This window comes from Otolemur garnettii, unplaced genomic scaffold (assembly GCF_000181295.1).
Source record: "Otolemur garnettii isolate 467f Iridium unplaced genomic scaffold, OtoGar3 scaffold00383, whole genome shotgun sequence".
NCBI classification, from domain to species: domain Eukaryota; kingdom Metazoa; phylum Chordata; class Mammalia; order Primates; family Galagidae; genus Otolemur; species Otolemur garnettii.
In genome coordinates, this window is record NW_003852778.1 from 44,623 (window position 1) to 51,532 (window position 6,910).

The 6,910-nt window shown below is 36.4% G+C and overlaps 1 pseudogene; it reads right to left on the reverse strand.

Annotated features, from left to right (window-relative positions):
• LOC105886327 overlaps window positions 1-6,910 on the reverse strand; it is a 22,725-nt pseudogene that overhangs the window by 3,153 nt on the left and 12,662 nt on the right.

Consider the following 6,910-nt stretch of genomic DNA (forward strand, 5'->3'; position numbering starts at 1 on the left):
ATGAATTCTTTGATGTACAGAAAGGGTTGAGTACCAGTTAAAGGCTTTGCCACATTGTTGACACTTGTAGGGTTTCTCTCCAGAATGAATTCTTTGATGTACAGAAAGGGTTGAGTACCAGTTAAAGGCCTTGCCACATTCTTGACATTTGTAGGGTTTCTCTCCAGAGTGAATTCTTTGATGTACAGAAAGGGTTGAGTACCGGTTAAAGGCTTTTCCACATTCTTGACATTTGTATGGTTTCTCTCCAGAATGAATTCTTTGATGTACAGAAAGTTGTGAGTTATGTTTAAAGGCTTTGCCACATTCTTGACATTTGTAGGGTTTCTCTCCAGAATGAATTCTTTGATGTCTAGAAAGGTGTGAGTTCCGGTGAAAGGCTTTGCCACATTCTTGACATTTGTAGGATTTCTCTCCAGAATGAATTCTCTGATGTAGAGTAAGGGTTGAACTACAATTAAAGGCTTTGTCACATTGTTGACATTTGTAGGGTTTCTCTCCAGAATGAATTTTTTTATGTCTAGAAAGGTGTGAGTACTGGCTAAAGGCTTTGCCACATTCTGGACATTTGTAGGGTTTTTCTCCAGAATGAATTCTTTTATGTCTTGAAAGGTGTGAGACCCGGTTAAAGGCTTTGCCACATTCTTGACATTTGTGGGGTTTCTCTCCAGAATGAATTCTTTGATGTTCTGTAAGGGCTGAACTAAGGTTAAAGGCTTTGCCACATTCCTCACATTTGTAGGGTTTCTCATCAGAATGAATTCTTTGATGTCTAGAAAGGTGTGAGTATAGGCTAAAGGCTTTGCCACATTCTTGACATTTGTGGGGTTTCTCTCCAGAATGAATTCTTTGATGCCTAGAAAGGATTGAGTACTGATTAAAGGCTTTGCCACATTCTTGACATTTGTAAGGTTTCTCTCCAGAATGAATTCTTTGATGCCTAGAAAGAATTGAGTACTGGCTAAAGGCTTTGCCACATTCTTGACATTTGTAGGGTTTCTCTCCAGAATAAATTCTTTTATGTCCAGAAAGGTGTGAATACTGGTTGGTAAGTTTGTCACATTCTGTATCATTGTACAGTTTTACCCCTGTATCAATACTCTTATGATTATAATATTTTGATCTGTGGCTAAGACATTTGCCATAATTTTTACACTTGTAGAGTTTTTCTCCAGTATTAAGACTCTTAGGCTTAGACAGGCTTGAGAAAGATTTGAAGACTTTGCTACTTTCTTTACCTTTGTACTGTTTTTCTCCAATATGAATTTTCTTATGTTTAGTAATGTGTGAGCATACATTAGAGGCTTTCCCATACTTTTTACATTTAAAAGTTTTCTCTATGGTATATATTGTCTTATGCTTATTTAGGTTTGACAATTGTCTGAAGATTTTCAAACATTTACTACATTGAAAGAGTTTGCCATTGGTAGCTGTCAAACATTCATTAAGTCCACTGGAACATACTTTCTGCTGCTTACACTCAGACATACTTCCCCAGTGTTTTGTTAAGTTTAAATTCTCAGGGCCAGAGCTTTGATATCTTCTCAGGATCATCTCTGGGAATAACATATTTGTGCCCAGCTCTTGCAAATGGTCTTGGGTAGAATGATAAGATATAGCTGAAAGAAAGTTAAACAATACAAATTTTAGACAAAGACTTTTTATCAGAATTGAGTAAATAACATTATACATTTTATCTGTAAAATCATGTCAACAACATTAGGAAGAGGGCAGAATACAGTACACTGGCACTGATTATCTTAAATAAATGTTGCTTGCATACACTGCATTTCGGGAATTCTAAAAACCAGTTAAGGATTTGCTGTGTTCCAGGTGAGCAGAAGTTATGGAGCAAAGATAGGGGCTGAGTACATCTGCTCATGTTAGAAATCCTAGGACTCTGGAAGACTGAGGTGAATGCATCATTTGAGCACAGGTGTTTCACATCAACTTGAGCAAGAGTAAGACCCCAGGCCAGGCCCAGTGGCTCACACCTGTAATCCTAGCACTCTGGGACACCAAAGCAAGTGGTTGCTTGAGCTCGGGAGTTCAAGATCAGCCTGAGCCAGAGTGAGACCCCCATCTCTGAAAGTAGCCAGGCACTGTGGCAAGCACCTGTAGTCCCAGCTACTTGGGAGGCTGATGGAAGACAATCACTTGAGCCCAAGAGTTTGAGGGTTTTGTGAGCTCTGATACCACAGCACTCTACCAAGAGTGAGAAAGTGAGACTCTGTCTCAAAGAAAAGAAAAAGAGTGAGACCTCATCTTTACCACAAATAGAAAAATTAGTCATGCATGGTGGCACATGCCTATAGTCCCAGCAATTCTTGAGACTGAGCCAAGAATATCTCTTCAGTCCAGAAGATTGAGGATGATGTAAGCTATGACAACACAGCACTCTACCTAGGGTGACAGAAACTCACTCCGAAATGAATAAACAAATAAATAAGACCACACTGTACCTACCCCATGATCACATTAATGTACATAGCTATCATTTAATAAAAAAAAACCAAATAAGTTTGTGTGTGTATATGTATACAATAACAAGGAAAAAAGTAGCAACTAATGATAAAAAGTGCCAAATAGAATTGAAAGAGAGGTTTGTCATATTTATCCAACCCAGATTTTACCCTATCTTAAGACAGCATGGTGCATATCCAAATAAAATTATAAATTTCAGCTTTGTTCCCAAAAGAAAAGTAGTGACACCAGTCTTACTCTTTCTTGCTCCAGGGCCTTTCCAAAGAAAGGTTGGTGTCTCCCATTAATGAGGGTGCTGAAAATATCAGTGCTATAGTTTATAAGACACATCAGAGGTGCTGAAACTGAAGGTAAACCACTGTTACAGCAGCAGAGAGACTCCAAAACAACACACAAATTCAGGTCTACAAAGGGATAAGAAGCTGTTAAGAGGAAATGTGGCAAAATGCTTCAAGAACAACACAATTTCACAGGCGAAACACTGTCAGAATGTAATGGTCCTTGCTTTCTTTCTTTTTTTTTTTTGCATTTTTTGGCCAGGGCTGGGTTTGAACCTGCCACCTCCAGCATATGGGGCTGGCGCCCTACTCCTTTGAGCCACAGGTGCTGCCCGGTCCTTGCTTTCTTAGAACAATGTATGTCAGAGTCTTGCAGATAAAACCCATATCACAAAGTTTGTGAAAGGTGGCTTTTCTAATTCTTAAGTATCAGCAAAAGATTATAACATATACAAAATATTAGGGTGACATAACACAAAGAAACAAAATAAATAATCTAGAATCAACCATAAAAAATATAGATGCCTGAAAACATTATCTAAATAATGCTAAGTGGGTCAAATTGGAATCATATGGACAACTAAGTAAAATCAGAAAAATAAAGATATCAAAAAAACCAAAAGGATAAATAAACAACTTCTTCTGAAGTTGAAGAACACAATGAAAATGACTGAGAAATCTCAAGTGTAAGAAAAAAGATATAAAATATCATGAAGCTCTCCATAGTTTAGCTAGGAGAAACACAAAGGGTCCCATAACAAGACAGATGAAGGTCAAGGATGTGAACATCACACACAAGAGAATCTTGAAAGCAGCAAAAGAAAATAGATGTGTCAAATCTAAGCATGCTCCTATGAGATTACTGGTGGATTTATCAACACAAACCTTCCACGTCAAAAATGAGGTGGTGATGTAGTGAAAGTACTGAAAGAAGAAAATCTTCAAAGCATATATATGATATCCAGAAAAACTGCCCTTCTCAATAAAGAAAAAATAAATATCTACCAAGATAAATAGATGCTAAAAGCTGCCACACAAGAAACGTCAAAGGAAGTCCTTTTCATTGAAAATAAAATGATGCTTTAAAACAATACTAAATTATGTAAATATAAATAACTAGGAAAAATAACTACATCTATGTGAAATTCCATATTATTATTATGATGGTGCACAGAACACTTTTAATCATGCTTGAGAATTCAAAGATAGAAAGCAGTAATGGGTCTACACGTACAACATAACAAGATATAATTGCTGACGTCAAGAACAAAATTAAGTATAGATGTAAAAAGAACTTTTAAAAATAAAAACTAATAACTGTTGTTACCAGTTTAAAATATATTTAAAAAATGTGTAATTACCATAGTAACTACAATAAAAATACCTACAATTACACAAATAATAAAAGAAGAAAAGCGTGTTACTATACAAATAAAGATAGAAAGGGGAAAACAGAAATTATTAATCTTTGGCTGATACTTCTGATGCAAGAATCAAAGAAAACTGCTGTTAAGTTGTCAACAGTAAGTCCTTCTCTTTAAAAAATGATGTAAATATTGATGGACTAAACTTCACAATCAAAGACAGACATTAAATAAATATAAGGATTTAAAAAATAAAAAATCAACATCCAACTATATATTATCTAAAGTATACTCATTTTACATGAAAAAATGGAATAAAAAATTGCAGGACAGAAAGATATTTAATTCAAATACTAATCAAATGAGAGCAAGGAAGATTTTAATAAGGAGACATGTATATGTATACATATGTGTGTGTGTGTGTAAATGTGTTGAAAGAGAGTCTCACCCTATTGCCCAGGCTAGAGTGCCGTGGCAGCAGGCTAGCTCACAGCAACCTGAAACTGGGTTTCAGGGTTTAAGCAATCCTCCTGAATCAGCTTCTGAGTAGCTGAGACTACAGGTGCCTGCAATGACATTCAGGAAATTCTATCTTCCATTTTTATTTATTTTTTCTTTTTTTGAGACAGAGTCTCACTATGTTGCCCTTGGTAGAGTGCCGTGGTGTCACAGCTCATAGCAACCTCAAACTCTTGGGCTTAAGCGATTCGCTTGCCTCAGCCTCCTAAGTAGCTGGGACTACAGGTGCCCACCACAATGCCTGGCTATTTTTTAGTTGTAGTTGTCATTATTCTTTGGCAGGTCTGGGCTAGGTTCAAATCCGCCAGCTCCAGTATATGTGGCTGTGTGTCTTAGCCACTGAACTACAGGTGCTGAGCCTATCTTCTATTTTTAGTAGAGACAGGGTGTTGCTCTTGCTTGGGCTAGTCTCCAACTCCTGAGCTCAAGACATTTCAGCCTCCTAGATTGCTGGCATTATAGATATATGCCTCTATGCCCAGCCAGGGCACAATATATTTTGAGGCAAAACCTGTCTTGTTCAAAAAAAAAATACTGTAAGTCAAAAGTGCCACAAAAGGTATGGAATATTAAATAATAATATAAGGCTCTGTCTGTTAAAAATCTATAATTTATTTTATTTTTTTGCGTATACATTAAATACATAACAAAACAAAATGTACAACAGATATACAACCCTCACGTACATGGTCAAATAAAGAGCTATTTGCACACATATTTATTGTAGCATTATTCACATAATTCATTAGGTGAAAGAAATCCACATATGCCTCAAAGAATAAATGATGCAGTATAATTTAGGATATATAAATAATAGTGTTACTTAGCTTCTAAAAATCAGAAAATCTTCTAGTATCTCTGATAAAATTTTTTTAGAAGAAAATCTTCTAATATCTCTGATAAACTTTTAAAGATAAATCTGAACATAATGGTAAATGAAATAATACAGATTCTCCCCCAAATCATATGCATTTGAATCTAATTATATAAAATAATGAAAGTAAGACCTGTCATGGTGGTTCATGTGTGATATCCTAGCACTTGAGGAGTCAGAGTTGGGTGGATTGCATGAGCTCAGGGGTTCAAGACCAGCCTGAGCAAGAGTAAGATCCTGTCTCTAAAAATTGCCAGGCATTGAGGCAGGCACTTGTAGTCCCAGCTACTTAGAAGGCTGAGGCAAGAGACTTGCTTGTCACCAAGGGTGACAAAGTAAGACTCCATCAAAAACAAAAAAAAAGCCAAGAGGTATAAGCAACACAGATGTTAAAATATGTGGCATGTACAGACACTGGTATTATCCAGATTAAAACAGAACATCTTGCCTCATCCAAGGATAAGGATAAACCTTAAGACTATCCTGTTAATTCAAATAAGCCAGAACAATGTGACAGTACATGGTTACATGTCATATGATGGATCTTACAGTGAAACTCACAGAAACACAAAGAAAAACAGAGTTTGTCAAGGACTAGAGAGAGGGGGAAATGAGCAAAGGTTATGGAAAAGGTATTGAGCTCTACTTCTCCAAGACGTAAAAATTATAGAGTTCTTGTAGCATAACAATACTACAGAAACACACTTAGAAAGACTGAAGGTGGTAAATTTTGTTTTTGCCATAATCAAATTTTTTTTTTTTTTTGAGACACAGTCTCATTATTATGTAGCCCTCGGTAGAGTGCTGTGGCATCACAGCTCACAGCAACCTCAAACTCTTGGGCTTAAGTAATTCTCTTGCCTCAGCCTCCCAACAAAATTAAAATTTTAATGGGATAACTAAAATAGATACAAAGTTTCTCAAATATTATCTGAAAATTACAAAAGTTTTTTTCTCTCCAAAAGAGAATATAGATTCATCAATAAACACATGCCAAGCTTTAGACTATTTCCATGGCTATTAACATAGACGGGACAAAACAACCACTGAAAATCATCCAGGAAAAATAATATGCTATAAACAGACTTGGGGTAATATTTATAGAAAAAACACACAACTGTCATTAGGCAGCAGGCTAGCTCTCAGTAGTAGACAGATAGTGGATTCATTTTTTATTGAGCCACATATTAAAGTGTATATAGCAGTTGAAGTTTCATCTAAAATTGTAATACACAGGTGAAATAAAGCACAAAATAAACTGAAGTTTAAAAACCTACCCTGATGGCTCGGCGCCTATAGCTCAACTGGTTAAGGCGCCAGCCACGTACACCTAAGGTTGCGGGTTCGAATCCCCAGCCCGGACCCGCCAAACAACAATGACGGCTGCAACC